Source organism: Indicator indicator, chromosome 27 (assembly GCF_027791375.1).
Source record: "Indicator indicator isolate 239-I01 chromosome 27, UM_Iind_1.1, whole genome shotgun sequence".
Taxonomy (NCBI): Eukaryota; Metazoa; Chordata; class Aves; order Piciformes; family Indicatoridae; genus Indicator; species Indicator indicator.
Genome location: NC_072036.1, coordinates 6,663,279 through 6,678,146, shown reverse-complemented (window position 1 = coordinate 6,678,146; position 14,868 = coordinate 6,663,279). Strand labels below are relative to the sequence as shown.

General features: G+C 39.5%; 1 protein-coding gene across 1 annotated transcript in view; it reads right to left on the bottom strand.

Moving 5' to 3' along the window:
• MAN1A1 (mannosidase alpha class 1A member 1) overlaps positions 1 to 14,868 on the bottom strand; it is a 130,029-nt gene that overhangs the window by 25,272 nt on the left and 89,889 nt on the right. The gene's annotated exons all lie outside the window — the stretch shown is intronic.

The window sequence follows — 14,868 nt, the reverse complement described above, 5'->3', positions numbered from 1 at the left end:
TTGGGTCCAGTTCTGCTTTGGCTTGAGAATTGCACCCTGCAACAAGCCAGTCCTTTAGCTCAGGAACAGCTCCATCACATGTATCACTGTAGCAGAGTCTCACTGTACCATACCACATTTAAAGACATTACAAAACCCACTGTGTATAGGAAAATATTCTCATGTGTCCCCTATTTTCCCCTGTATTTAACAGAACACTCTTAAACTCTAATTATTCCTTCTATAGTGCAATTGGTTTAACTTGAAATACTGCATATAGACAGCACAGGCTTTAAGTTGAAGGAACTATATGCAGTATATCTTCCTTAATACCTGAGAATTTCATAGAGTAAGATATGTAGGCATTGGCTGTCCAGGCACACTTACCAGGATAAGTAACTTCAGTTTTAATTAAGACCTAAAGATATTTCACAGCAAAATTAATCTCAGGCTTTTGCTGAGAGTAGAAAAAAAAAGCACATTTATTGATAAATGCCCACTAGACACTAATGCTGGTTGAGGTTCAGGATGAAAACTCTGCTGAAATTTTATTATAAAAAGGTGGGGGGTTTTCCCTTGAAACTTCCAGCAGCAATATTCAGCAAACCCCCTGAAATCAAAGAAAAGCTCACTAACTTTCTGGAGCATGTAAGTGAATAATGAGATACTAGACCAGCATATTATTATCATGAATCTTGTGACAGAAAATACTCTTATCAGGTACTGGAATGTCTTCTTTATTTTCAAGCTGTAAACAGCATAAACCACATGCATATATATATATATATGGAAAACAAAGAAATAATTTTACTTTTACACATGAGCAGACACACTGCACTTGCACAAACGTGAAACTCAAGATATTCTTCCCCACTTGAAATGTGACTTATAAAAAACCAAAACAATGCAAGAAATGTCATCTTCAGTTCATGATGGAAGTCCTCAGTTGCACTAAAATTTCTACTTCAAAAGGTCAAGTATCTATAGCTGAAGTTCAACCAATACAATGAAATTAAGGTTCCATTAAATTAATTTCCCTACTAGCTATATTGACACATTATTTTAAGATTTCTGCCAGACACACAAAATAAAAACATGTCATTAAATTTTAACAGCAGAGTAAAGGCTGCAGATAAAGAGCATGGTTGTGTTCTACTTAAATGTCACATCTTTAAACTGTGTGACACCTTGGACTGCTTGGCCTTGAGCTGAAGGCACTGCTGGAACTCACTTGAGTGCTACCAAAAATAAACTCAGCATATTACCTACTGATAGGCAGACAGATTGTCCTATTTCTGAAGTGCCATGGCATTTGTCAAATACTCCTCTTAGGTATGCTATAGATTTTCTTTTTCCTGGGCCATAAAGCAATGAAGTGACTCAGTTATTTGAGTGCTGAGTGGAGGGAGAACTTTATAGAGCAAAAGGGAGGAGATCAGATCAGGCTCCCCTAGCTGACCATAAAGGTGCAAGAGACTGGGACTCATGGAAGTTCTCTGATGCAGATGATTGCAGATGGACTTCTGCAAAGGAGAAAAACATTTCTAATCTTTGTAGAGGCCTAATTCCTGCACAGGCTACTGACTTCTAGATGAAGATACTTTATCTTGTTCCCAAATTACCCAGATTAAAACACATGACTTAAGACACTACTGGTAAATGAAGCTTGCCAAAAAATCCCAAATGAAATATTTCAAGGTAAGGTTTTGAATAGCTGCCATGTTATGGCACAATTGGAAGTAGCCCATTTATTTTTCTATTATATTTCTGAAAAAAAAAAAAAGTGGAAACAGAGCTGTTCCTGCAGCAAGGCATCAACCACACTTAGCAGAAGATGTAATTAAGTCCCTACCCCATGTTGTGCTCCACCAAAACATCTGCTGATATCAACATAACCTATCAGAACATTTTGATGTACTGCATTTTGTTAATCAGGAAAACTCCCAGACATGTCTGTCGAGAAGTTTTCTGCATGCAGCAATATGTTTTACCATGAGTGGAAGATCCTTCTTGCTTCAGATGGTTTGAAAACTATAAACTTGCATCTTGACTCTTAATGCATGAAAAGTAGGAAGAAACAGGGAAGTTGCACCTATGTGCTATTTAATGCAGCTTCTATTGGTTTTAGTTGGAACAGCAAGTTAGGAAAAAAAAAACCATCAACATATTTCTGGCAAATCTCAAAGGGCTGTGGCTATCTGCTGGTTGAGGTTCAGGTGGGTGCTCTGAGACAAAACCGCTCAGCTCATTTCAACAAGTGGTGGAACCTGAGAACTGCAATTCATCAGAGCCTTTATTTCTCACTTCTGTCACATATTTCACCTTTTAGAGCAACACAACAGGTAGGTTTTCCATGTTCCCTCATGATAACTGGACCAGCCACAACATTGCTTCTGGTTCCATTTAACTCTCTTGGTATTTTAAAGTGACCCTCAAGCGTGCACAGCTATGCAGGCAGCTCCTGAAGTGACAATACTAGAAGCCCAGGAGACACTTAAAGCTCTCAGCATACAGAATGAGAGAGATTTCATATTCTCTGATTCTTTTTGACCAGGGAGAGTAGGCTTTGGCTTTTATTCAACTATCTCTTGGCTTAAAAAAGGAAATTGCTGAGAGTCCTCTTATCCACCCCACCAAAAAAAAAAAAATCCTAAATATTGTATATTTTTAAACAGAACAGATCTTAAGCAAGAGAGAACCTGAACAGAAGAAGGGATATGGTGGAGAAAGGATCACAAACAATGAGTACATTGACTTGAAGTGCTCTAGAAATTAGCATGACATAAGTAAATGGAAAAAGCTCAGTAGATCTTAATAATCAGGTAGAGTAAAATGCTGATTTTGTTCCCAGCTCAGACATTTTTCAAGCTCTTCACCAATATTATCATCAGGGTGGCCAAGGAAGTCTCCAAAGAAAATTATTGCTAATTACCTATTTACTCTTCAGCCATAAAGTCAATGCTGGGTATCTATTTACTCTTCAGTTATGAAGTTATGGGCTGTCTCTTCCTGAAGCCTTGAGATGCAAGCCTGGGGCTCTGGTGTAAAGGTGTTATGTCTACTCCAAATTTTTGTAGAGCTACATTTAACACTGCAAGTTCTTATATTTTTCTTCCAAGGGAACCCATTACTCAGGTCAAGAAACTACAGCAGCAATCTGAACCCAAAGACTGATCAGGGCATTTGGGGGGTTTTCAAAAGCTGGCTTACAGCTCGGTTTGTGAGCTGCACAAAGCTCAACCAAAACAAAAATCTGTAAAGCACTGAAAACCTTTTTTTGCAGCTTATTTCTGTGCAGTTATTCTGCCAAAATGGTTTTCTGTCCCAAATGCCTTGTAAGCTGACAAATGCACTCTTCTGAAAGAGAGAGATGCAGACCACCACTGGTAAAGGACAGCAAAAAGGACTCGGGTAGGACACTCACTCTATTAGCTGCATTCCTTCACTTTGCTTCCTTTCTGTCATTTCCTTTGCCACTATATTTTCAAAGTTTACTATGTTGACATCCACTCCTACCTGTACTATGTGTCAGTTTTATGCTGACATCAGAGTCAAACACAAAACTCCTTCTGTACACTTCAGGAAGGAAAGAAGGAGAAGCCACACTGCTTAGTCTTGAAGTTCTAGACCAGTACTAAAAGAATTTCAGTTAACAAGGCACTATTTGAATGCATCTCAAATAACTGTCTATAGAATCATATTGTTCATATGACTTAACACAGATAAAAATCTCTGTAAAATATTAATAGAACTTTCGAACTTATTTCTAAATTATTTATAACTGCTGTTCTAATTATAGTATGATGCAGTTGAGTGAAATTTGAAGTGAAGATCTGGCTCAGAAAAGCATATTAAAGCAGGATTATCACTGTTTTATCATTATTGCCCATTTATTTTATAAACTTGGTTATTAATACTGAGCACCACAGAATCTGAAATACCATGTTTGTAATTCTACTGTCATTTATGCTCAGGAAATATGAGCCTGATTGATTCAGGCTGCTGGTAAATCAACTAAGTATTTTTCCAGCAGTCTGCTTCTGGTCCTTCTGCACATAGGAACATTAAGTACAAGATCAGTATCTCTTCTAAAACATACAGAACGTACCAGGAGAGGGGACTACAGAGCAAATATACATATTTAAAAGTTGGGGGTGGGGGTGTTAAATTACTGAAATTCAGAGCCACAACAGTATTTACAAGATTTTAGGAAAATTACATTATGTCCTCAGTATATATAAAGCAGCAACTAATTTTCAACTGACAAGAACAGCAAATCCTCAGGGAAGCTGCACAAATACTTCAAAGGGTCAAAACACTTATCAAATCAAAATTCTTGCCATCAGTCAGCAGAACTGTTTCAGTCCCTGCAGACAGTTTGTTTATTAGCCCCCAATGTTTCCTCGGGGGTGCCAAGACAACTGCACAAGTTGGAGGCAAAGCAAGGCTTCACAATTCAATATTTAATGCAAATGCACAACCTAATAGTCAGTATCTTCCTGCAGACATCACCAGCAAAAAAGGTGAAAGGCCAGAATAAAAGATCCAGCAGCAACAATGTGAAGTGTCCAAGAGCCACTGTTGTGAAAAGCCTTAGGATAAAAGGTCAAAGTAACTCCCTATAGCCTCTTCTGACTTGACTTGCTGATTTACTGGACTATGCCGATTATTTTTTGCAGAGAAAGCTACCCCAGCTATGATGGTGAGTGAAAATGCAAAATGCTGCCACAAAGAAATGTGAACGTGGCACTTGGAAGGGTCCACTTAAATTCACCACTCATGTCTCTTGAGGAGCATGCAGGTTCTTCCTGGTCTTTTCAGAAGTGCTGAGGGGACAAGAGAATCTGGTGGAGAATACACTCTATGACTGGGAATGGTTGGGCTTAATCCTTTAACAGGGAACTGCAGAGCACTGTCCAGCCCAACCTGCAGCCCCTGGCTCACTTGCCTTGTGCCACTTCTCCAGCACCATGAGGGAGAGGGACCTTCCCAAACAGAGGTCAAGCAAAAGGGGGAGGGTGATGCAAAGGCCATGCAAACGTTTCTGCACCCTTTTCCTCCTCCTTCTCCCTCCCCGCTCACCCTGACACACTTATACATGGAAATGCAGGAAAATGAGTAGCTTTTTCTGAAAGAAAACATCACCCCCCGATTTCCAACCCCCCCAAAGGAAGCCTGTTGTACTCAGATTTCTGAAAGCACAATATGATTGCTGTCCCACGTTTTAGCCTTAAGCTTACAACCACATGCAATTGGGTTGCACAGCTCATACCTCAGAGTGGTTACCTCAGCACACAGAGACCACATAGCAGCCACAGCTCTGCCTGACCGAGGTGGAGAAATGCTCCACAAAGGGTGTTCAGAGTAACTAAGCTCTTCAGAGCTCCCTTGATAATCAGTACAGGGAGATAAACAGAATTAAATGACTTCACAGAGGAGATTAAGCTAAAGATGGAGTCTCTCCCTTTACAGAAAAAAAAAAACAAAAAAAAAAAAACAGGAGACCAGCCTCACCTACACTTACCCCTTGCCAGGTGCCCAATCTCCTCAAGATTTCAATTACCTTCACAAGAATCAAATGAATCTTTTAACTCCTAACAGGCTTAATATATATAACAAAAAGTAGGACTGGAAATAAACACTTGGTAATGTTCTGGTTTGAATTCTTTAATTATAAACCATGGGGTGTTTTCTAGCTAACAAGTTATTCTTAGTAGTGCTTTTTTCTATTGGCCGCATCGACATGACATTGTCATAAAATGGTGCAGAAAATGTTTTGGCAGATTAAACTACAAAAATAAAAATGCAAAAAAAAAAAAAAAAAAAAAACACCACAACTTCCTGCAGTACCGTGACATGAAAAAGATGCCTCAAAGTCTATGAATCCTCTTTATCTAGCCAGGCAAAACTACATGGATGGTGCCATATATTGTGAGTTAGTTAAATGTACAAGCTAACACAATGCTTTGTGTCCAGAATTTCTCTCTTAGATGTCACACATATAAATTTATGATTACTTTTCTCTACCATATTTTAATCCAGTGAGAAGCATCTCCAAGGGAACATTCCTGGGGTTATTGTTCCTATGGATAACTGCTGGGTTGTTTGGTGGGTTTTGTTGGGGGTGGATTTTTTTTTTGTTGTTGTTTTTGTTTGTTTGTTTTTTTTAAGGAAACCAAAATGCTTCCTTTGATCAAAAGTTGCTATAAACACAAAACTGCCGGTCACTGAGTCTCTAATAAAGTGTTTACACACAGCAAAAGTCATCAGCCTATTTTTTCCTCTGTCATTACCAGTCTTTCATACTAATATTTTAATTTAATTAAGTCGACAAAGTCTCCTCAGCACAAATGATGAGAGGTCAGCAAAGGGTCAGGTTTTCATTTACACACTCAATATCTGCTTCTCATTTTAAACAAATACATTCAGGAGATTAAGTTGCTACAGAGCCATGGATGGCACAAAATACGTCAAAAGCTAAATAAAGCTTAATTGCTTTCAGCACTTCCTAGGCAAACAAACGAACTCAGAATGACACAATGAATACATTCTAAATCCACTTTGTGACAAGCTCAACACAAAAATAACAGAATAACAGAGAACAAGTATTTCATGCATACTAGTTGCATACTGTGATCCCCTACCTAAGGGAGTCACTGTGGCAGCCAAAAGGATGATACTTGGAGGTCATTGTCATAGAATATCTGATGTTTCATGCATTATTTAGGGTTGCCACAGCTGAAAATGCTTTAATAAGAAGGATTTTTTTTTTCTTTTGCTTTGAATGAAATAATTTGTCAGTGTGACACAGAAATAAATGAGGAGTGGCTGCTTTTCTTCCAGAAACCAATCTTGATCATAAGACACACAGTTGCTAGCAACTTTCTAAGAGAGAATCACATAATGGTAGGGGTTGGAATGGTCTTCTGGAAATCATCTAGTCCAATTCCCCTGCTAAAGCAGGCTCCTGCCAGAGAAGGTTGCACAGAAGAGACTCCAGACACGTTTTATGTATCTTCAGAGAAGGAGACTCCAAAACGTTTCTGGGCAGCCTGTTCCAGTGCTTCAACATCCTCAAAGTAAAGAAGTTTTTCCTCATGTTCAGAGGGAGCTTCTGTGTCCCATTTTGTGCCCATTACTCCTTGTCCTAGTGACCACTGAAATTAGACTGGCTCCACACTCTTGACACCCACCCTTCATATAATTTAGAGCATTGAGAAGATCCCCTTTCCTCTTGCTCTCCATGACTTTTGAAAGATGATCACAGAATGGTTTGGGATAGAAGAAACCTTCAAGATCATCTAATTCCAACCCCTCATGATGTAGAAACTAAATCAAATACCACAGAGCAAACTGGGGAAGATAAAGGGTGATCTGCTGTTGCAGAGGTTCCCTTCTCTGTGCTACATCTTTCCTCCTTCTAGTATTGCAGCTAACAGTGCTAATCAGCTATGGCTTATGATTTAATTTATAAAGAAGCTGTGATAAAGAATTAAACTATGTTATTGGTGGTTTTTCCTGTGGGCCCCACATGAAGTGGTTGTTAAAGTTTCAGCTACTGTTATTTGATGCATTATATGCATCAAGGTAAATATGATTTACCTTTTAAATTTCCTTCACCTCACACCCTCAAGAGTAAGGGCTTGGCTTTGCAAGCACTGGCATTGATTGTTTATTTAACACTTCCAAATTATTTAAAATGTTTTTATTTTCCCCACAAATCACCCATCCCATTATTTCACAGGAAAAGACAGGAACACAGAAATCCCACGGGTTGCCTGCACTGCTGGTATTCGGCTCTTCCACCCAAATCTAGTGGTGGGAGCTGCCAGGACAGCTCCTTGTGGGCAAAGTCACATAGCTGTCAGCCATGACAGCAGCTGTGTATTTCTAGCCTCAACAGCAAGCCAGAAAATCCTTCCTGTCCAACTTCCACTAAGTGGCAATTGACTTTCTGTAGGCCTTGTCTGGTCCCCATCTGCCCCCAGACAGCATCAACGAAAGCACACAGAGTCCTGCTGGAGCTCTGACTTTTCCACAATATCCCTCTTCTGTGAAAGCAAAATGACTATAATCTCATCAAACATCTCTCACACAAGGTCTTGACAGCTGGAAACAGCAGAAAAAGAAACTTAAAACAGCCAGCCAGCCTGTGGGACAGTTTCTGATGTCTGCTTTATTCCTCTTTGTTAGCAGGACCCTTCAGGCAGATCTAACAGCTGGTCGGCCTTTCAGCCGTGACAATGAATGTCTAAGTACTGCCCATGCCTCATCACCACCCAGCTGGCAGCTCCTGCTCAGCTCTCTGAAGGCTGACTGATGCCAGCCAGGTACCAGGTGTTGAGGTGACTTCTAGGATGCTGACTTAGCAAGACGAGGCAGACAGTACCACCAGCAGCTGCAGTATGAAGACTAACAACAAAAGTGGTTACTCAGTTCTACAGGGTGATGTGGAAATAAAACAGGTGTGTGCTGTCCTGTCAGAACACAACTGGGTTCTTTTTACTGTAACAAGTGAGATAATGAAGAGCTACAGCCTAAAGAGCTGTTAGTTTGAGTACATTAATTTTGTCTATTTGCCTAGTCATATGCAGTGTCAGCATCAATATATCCTGATCTCCTGGCCACTTCAGTTCTGCCAGTACAGGAGATGCACCCATTTGCAGTAGAGGCAAATGCACATCATGGTCTGGGTGGAAATGAGAGCAGGCAAAGTCAGATTACTGTAGCTGACTATCCATCGTGGGACAAACTATTGACAGCTTGAAAAAGACACTAATAAGACCAGATCCCAAAACAAGATCCCTGCTTTTGTCCATCATCAGGTCCTTCAAAGGCAATGTATGCAGCACTTCCCAATTCAAATGTTACAGAGATGTCTGTCTGTCAAGGGGCAGGAGAAGCATGCATCCCATGCCAGCTTTAGAAAGATGGGGCCACCTGTCCTAGAACAGTCACTATTTCCTTACTGTATTTGCAGCAAAAGGTTAAAATCCTCAGCAATCACGGAATGCTATCAAGTGGGCTGATCTTCCTCAAGGTGACCATCAAAATGCAATTTCCCTTAAGACAACCTCATCTACCTCTGGAGAGCAGTAGAGAATAAGCAGAGGCCAGTGAAATTGCCTGTGGGAAGATCATGCTTTACTGTATGCAGTGAAGTCTGACAGCTGCTGAGAATAAAAAAATAAAACTCCTCCTCCATGGGCTCCAAAAACCATCAGACACCTACTGGATACTTCTTTTGTGATCTGATACCCATTTTCTTAACATCAGCATCTAACAATACAGTGTCTATTTATGCTTAACCATCAGAGTAGCTTATTCCTGCCAGTCTATTCTGCCTGTTGGACTGCTTTATTATGTCCAGTTCCTGTAGCATTTCTCTGCGGAAAAAGACTGAATCTCTTTAGGACTTTGCTGGCAGGGTTTGTACAATCCTTTCCCTATGGCTGTCTGCCCTGTGACACTTCTCATGTTACTGGTGCTCTAAAGGGGCATCAAACCTTGTGGAGCTGGCAGCCTGTGGCAAATCATGTGAGCAGTAAGCTCACATGTGTTGCACATGGCATGGAAGAGTGTGAAAAGGGAGAGACAATTAGTAGCCAAGGTTTGAAATATCACTATGAGACATGTCAAGTGTTCATAGGTAATCTATAAAATCTATAAAATAATCTAAAACTGCACCAAAATTGCACTTGCTACTGTGATGATTTCAGGTAAAAGTTATCTGAGCACAGACCTACATGTCTCCCACAAGACACTAATGAATAAACTAAACAACTCATGTTTCCTATTACTTTATGCACTGAAGGTTTAATTAATCAATTCCAAGAGCTAAAAAAGCAAGAGGGAATACAACACAACAGAGAGAGGCTAGAGATAATAAGTACTAGCGTAGAGTTCTTTTAATCAGGTCCCTGAAGGGCAGTGAAAGTAACAGGAAATAAAAAGACATGAGGGGAAGCCTACAGCTCTGCCACCCATGCAATATGTCAGGTGGTATAAAAGAAGAAGGTATCAGAATAAAATTCCCTACTGTAGCAACTAGTATAACTCACTGTTAGAGACAAAAAACTAATTAAAAAAATTCCCCAAACCAAACGAAACAACAAAAAGCCCCTCCAGCTCCAAAAACAAACAAACAAAAACCAAGAAAAACTCCAAATACTCCTGGTTCTGGGAAGCCAATGGAAAATAACTTTGCAAGACATTCCCTGGGAAAAAAGAAATTACAAAATTTGGAAGGGTCTATGTGAAACATCATTTATACACATTCCCTTCCTCTCTGCCATGCCTTTTAATATGCAGGACAAACTAACTTTGTTTATTTAAATCTAAAACTTTAGAACTTTACATTTCCCATTAAATAAGAGTGCCTGCTGCCTTAAATCATGGCACTCAGAACTCTTGGATCTAATTTGCTCAGTATATCTCTGTAAGACTCTGCTCCCAGTTTTATCATCACTTCTCCAACATCCAGCTTTTAGGTTATTGTTTTTTCTGCTCTGAGTCATGTCCCACCCTCTCTCCCTGATTAGTTCATTAACTTCTGACTTCAGTGAGTTTGTGTCCCACATCAGAATTCCTTTACTAGCAACTGCTGCTTGAGCTTTGCTGAATTACTCATGTGGTATCAATTGCATTGTCCAAGTGCAAATAAATGTTATTTATTTTCTTTCTCTGTAAAACAATTGGTTAGGAGGAATGAGCGTTGAGCAGTTTGCATCTGGAGGTGAACAGCTAACATAGAAACAGTGTGAAGAACTGGTGCTAGGACACAGAACTTCCCTCTTTCTTTTTATAGCTTCTTGCTGTGTTTGTTGGGGTATTTTTTTTGTTACTGCTCTTTCTTTCTGGCCCCACAACTCTCCTCTTGCTCTCCCAATTGATTGCCAGTAACTTGAGGTTTTTAAGTTCTCTCCACACAGCCTCAAGTGTCAAAGCAGCAAGCTGTGTTTCTGACAGAGTTCACCTCTAGTTCAGGTGAAGAACACTCACAATTCAATCAAGAACATCAGTGCACTGAAATTCTGAAAGCAGTTGGCTTCTCCATCAGAAGAGCAGGAGTCACTTTTCCAAGGACAGGCACTACTGACTTTTTGGACTTTTTGGACAGGAAATGTCAAGGTATGAGGTCTTTTCAGTGTGATGAGGACTTTTCAGAGAAGATCAAGATTCAGAGCATGAAAGCAAAGGACAGCAAGTGGCAGGCTACATGCAACTTCCCAGCCACTAATTTCTGCTTTCCCACTTCCCAACACTAATTTTACAACACCATAGTTCATCCTAATCTCTATCTTGGTAACTTGAAATGTATCTGTATCACTCTTGTTTATACACACCTTACTCATGCCTTACCACCAGATGGTAACGTTAAAAAGTGTTTTTAATCTTTCACTTTTCTGAACTCAATTAGCTTTTACTAGCTTATGTCAAAGAAAACATTTTAAGTGGACTCTCAGTCATTTAAGTCAAACAGCCTTTCAAAGCATTTAGTCACATTTACTGTGCCTGCTACTGCATATGGTACTGTTAACATGTTTGAAGTGAGAATCAAAATCATCACACTTAACTGCGTGGCTCTGTTATTGAAAATAACTGGCTGACAAGTTGCAAAGGACTGGTTTAAAGTCTGGTTTAAGCAGTTTCACAGCCACCTTTCATTGCAATGAGCCTATGCTGAAGGCTTTCTGACTGACAGTTATTTCTCCTTTTAATACAGCTGTTAGATCAACCACGGTTTCAGACCCTGGACAGTCTGTCGTAAGACTTGCAGCCGTGCCACTGATCTGATCTAACATGAACTCACAACACCATGCATTACACTTGCATGTGCCTTCCAGATGTGTGTCAATCTAAACCTGGACAGCACAGAGACACCACTGCTGTCAAGGGAAGCCTCTCTCTTCAGTATCTGCTTTCACAGATGCTGTGACAGCTGCATGAAACACTACTGAAATGGCATTCTGGGTCACTCAAAGGGACAGCTTTTCCAGATAAAACCCAAACTTGAAGTAGTCTTTTTTTTCCAGACTAGTGTTGCTGAAGACAATCTATTTTGACAAATGCTTTAAGTATAAATGTCCCTTTTTTCCAGTCTGCTTCAATCTTCTCCTTCCTCTTTACCCACACACTGCTGTGTCACACAAATCCATTTGTTCTGGGATCAGATAAACATTTGTGTTTCTCAGTGCCAGTTACCTGAGGGCTTGATCCTTACTCATATGCAAAAAGAAAACCTCCTGGTGGCTTCAACAGACACTGAACAAGTATAAAATCCTGGGACTCACTAAAATTACTGCAGAGACAACAGATAACACAAATACAGGGATTCTTTACACAAACCCTTTCCACAAACACCGTTCCAATCTGGGAACTTTCTGGCCATCAGTAATACAATGTAAAAACAGGTTTCTGGTGGTGGTTTCTTTTGCTGTTCCCAGTACATGACACATTTGCTTATACACAGCTTTGTCCTTCACTGACCATCACTACTTGAAAATCAAGAATGAAGTCAGTTACTTTATAGAAAACAGGTACTCACATGGAAGTTACAGACTAACTTTTTCCATGTTTTCTACACTTAGAGAAGATACATATGAAGTATAATCCAGTCAGTGGTACAGAGCTATATTTATTTTTCTCAAATATATAAGTCTCAGGTACATCACTGGGTGTGTGGAAGTCATACCTACTATTTATCAGATTCTCATTCTGAAACATAATGCAATATGGTTTAATAACCAGTTAACATGATTACATTGGATCACATATTTATAAATGAATCAAGTCTCTTGTGATCAAGGAAAACGATCCAATGGTTAAATTATTATCAAATCCATTAATTAAGGTATGATTAAACAGCAATATTTTGTAATGTCTAGCAAGGAGACAGAAAAAACCCCTACCCACATAATCTGATGTTCACCTGACTGCCACCTGAGGAAGGTATCCCCATTATACGTTTCCTGTGCTAGAGTTTGTATTCAGTTGCATTCCACCAAATCTGGACCCTCTCTTTAACCTACTTATAATTACTTCAAGCAAGAAATACTTTTACACATCTGCTGCTCATCTTATAGATGAGCTATTTACAAGAAACCAATGGTGCTGATTATGTCAGATAGCAAGGCACAGCACACTACAGCTTAATTCTTAGAAGTGCACTGATCCAGAACAATCTGATTACACCATAAAAAGTTAAAAAAAAAAAACACCAACAACCAAACAAACCTGACGACTCACTCAAGTCAGATCAAGCAAGACTTTCAGGTTTAAAGATAAAGTCATTTGGTTCCATAATCTTTTTTTGCAGTAATCCATGTTTGAAATGAGAGTACAATGATACTTTGAAGTGGTGAATATCCTGAAGAAGTAAAGGAGTTCTCCATCCAATTACTTGATTCAATAGAGCTGAAAAAAGGCTGAAAGACCTACGCTACCTTGGCAGAGCAGAAAAATCCTAAGTACCAAACATTTCTACTCAAAGTCCTTCTTACAAACCAGTCACAATCCCTGCACTAATACCCATGACCACACTTCAGATATTCTTTGGAGGATTTTGTAAGCCAGATTACCAGATAATGAAGGGGCTGGCATCAAGTAGTCAAATAAGCTTTTCCTAAACAGTAACAGGATTTTAATCAATACCATGAAAATAAGATAATAAAGGATGAAGTGGAATCAGCATGAAAGGATTACTATTTAAAATGATATAACAATCAAAGGCTCAGAAAGAAACCCACACTTCTGGAATCCTGCTGGAGACAGAATGTGCACTTTTTGTTCCTGCACCAGCACATACTGTTTCATTAACCAAGCTGAAGAAGCTTATGCATATTAAACAACGTACGCAGGGAAAGGACCTTGCTATTTTGCTTTTTCTTTTTTAAAATTATCAATGAGAACAATGATGCTATTTTTAGGCCTCTTCTGAGTAACCCAAAATAGAGTTTGCCTACCCTATCAAAATTACTCATTTCTTGACTCATATTACAAATTCAGGACTATGAGAGCAACACCTTGGCCCAAATCAAAATAAGCAGAATCAACACCAAAGTGAGATAACTCCTCTTTCTCCTCCCACCTCTTTCAGGTAGGCAGATTCCTAAAGGGCATCTTCAAGGGCCTGCAGCCAGAGTCCAAATTTTATTTGATGTGTGAGAGAACAGAGGGATGGAATATAAAAGGCCAGGCTCCTTTCTCCCTCATTAACAGGCAAGCACAAAGAACAACCTCTGTTACAGCTGCTGTCTCTGTGGCCATGAAATATGTGAGACATGTTTAGTAACTATATGACTGATTAATGACACACCAATATGCCTCACACACACACAAAAGCTATTGAATTATGAGGATCATAATAGGAAAAGAACAAAAATTAAACAGCTGTTTACTTCAAAGAGACTTAGTAGATAACTACTGAGACAAAGTCTCTCATATCAGAGGATCAAGTAACAGACATGATGTAGAATAACACAAAATATATAAAAGTGATGCTGATGCCATGGTTTTGTCCAGTGTCTTTTTTTTTCTTTCTGTTCTGCTTGAGTGAGAGGAAATAAACCTAAGTCATGCTGGGCATACACCAGAGCTGCTCTGAGAAGACAAGTATTTTACTGACTTGAAAACTGTATGGAAAAGAGGTCTAAAGAATTCATGAAGCTCTTACCCAAGATTACAATTTTCTACAGCTGCATCCCAAAAAGCTTGGAGAGGCAGGTGACGGGAAAGGAGATTTTAGGAATGAGCAGGCTGTTATGTGGAAATCCAAGCAAGGTTTAAATGTGAACTGAGGAATGAGGGTGCTGAAGAACATATATTGTTCAGTGAGGGAAAGCGTTTCCTTGACCTGCATCCAACACTAGACACTAACTTCATTTCAAG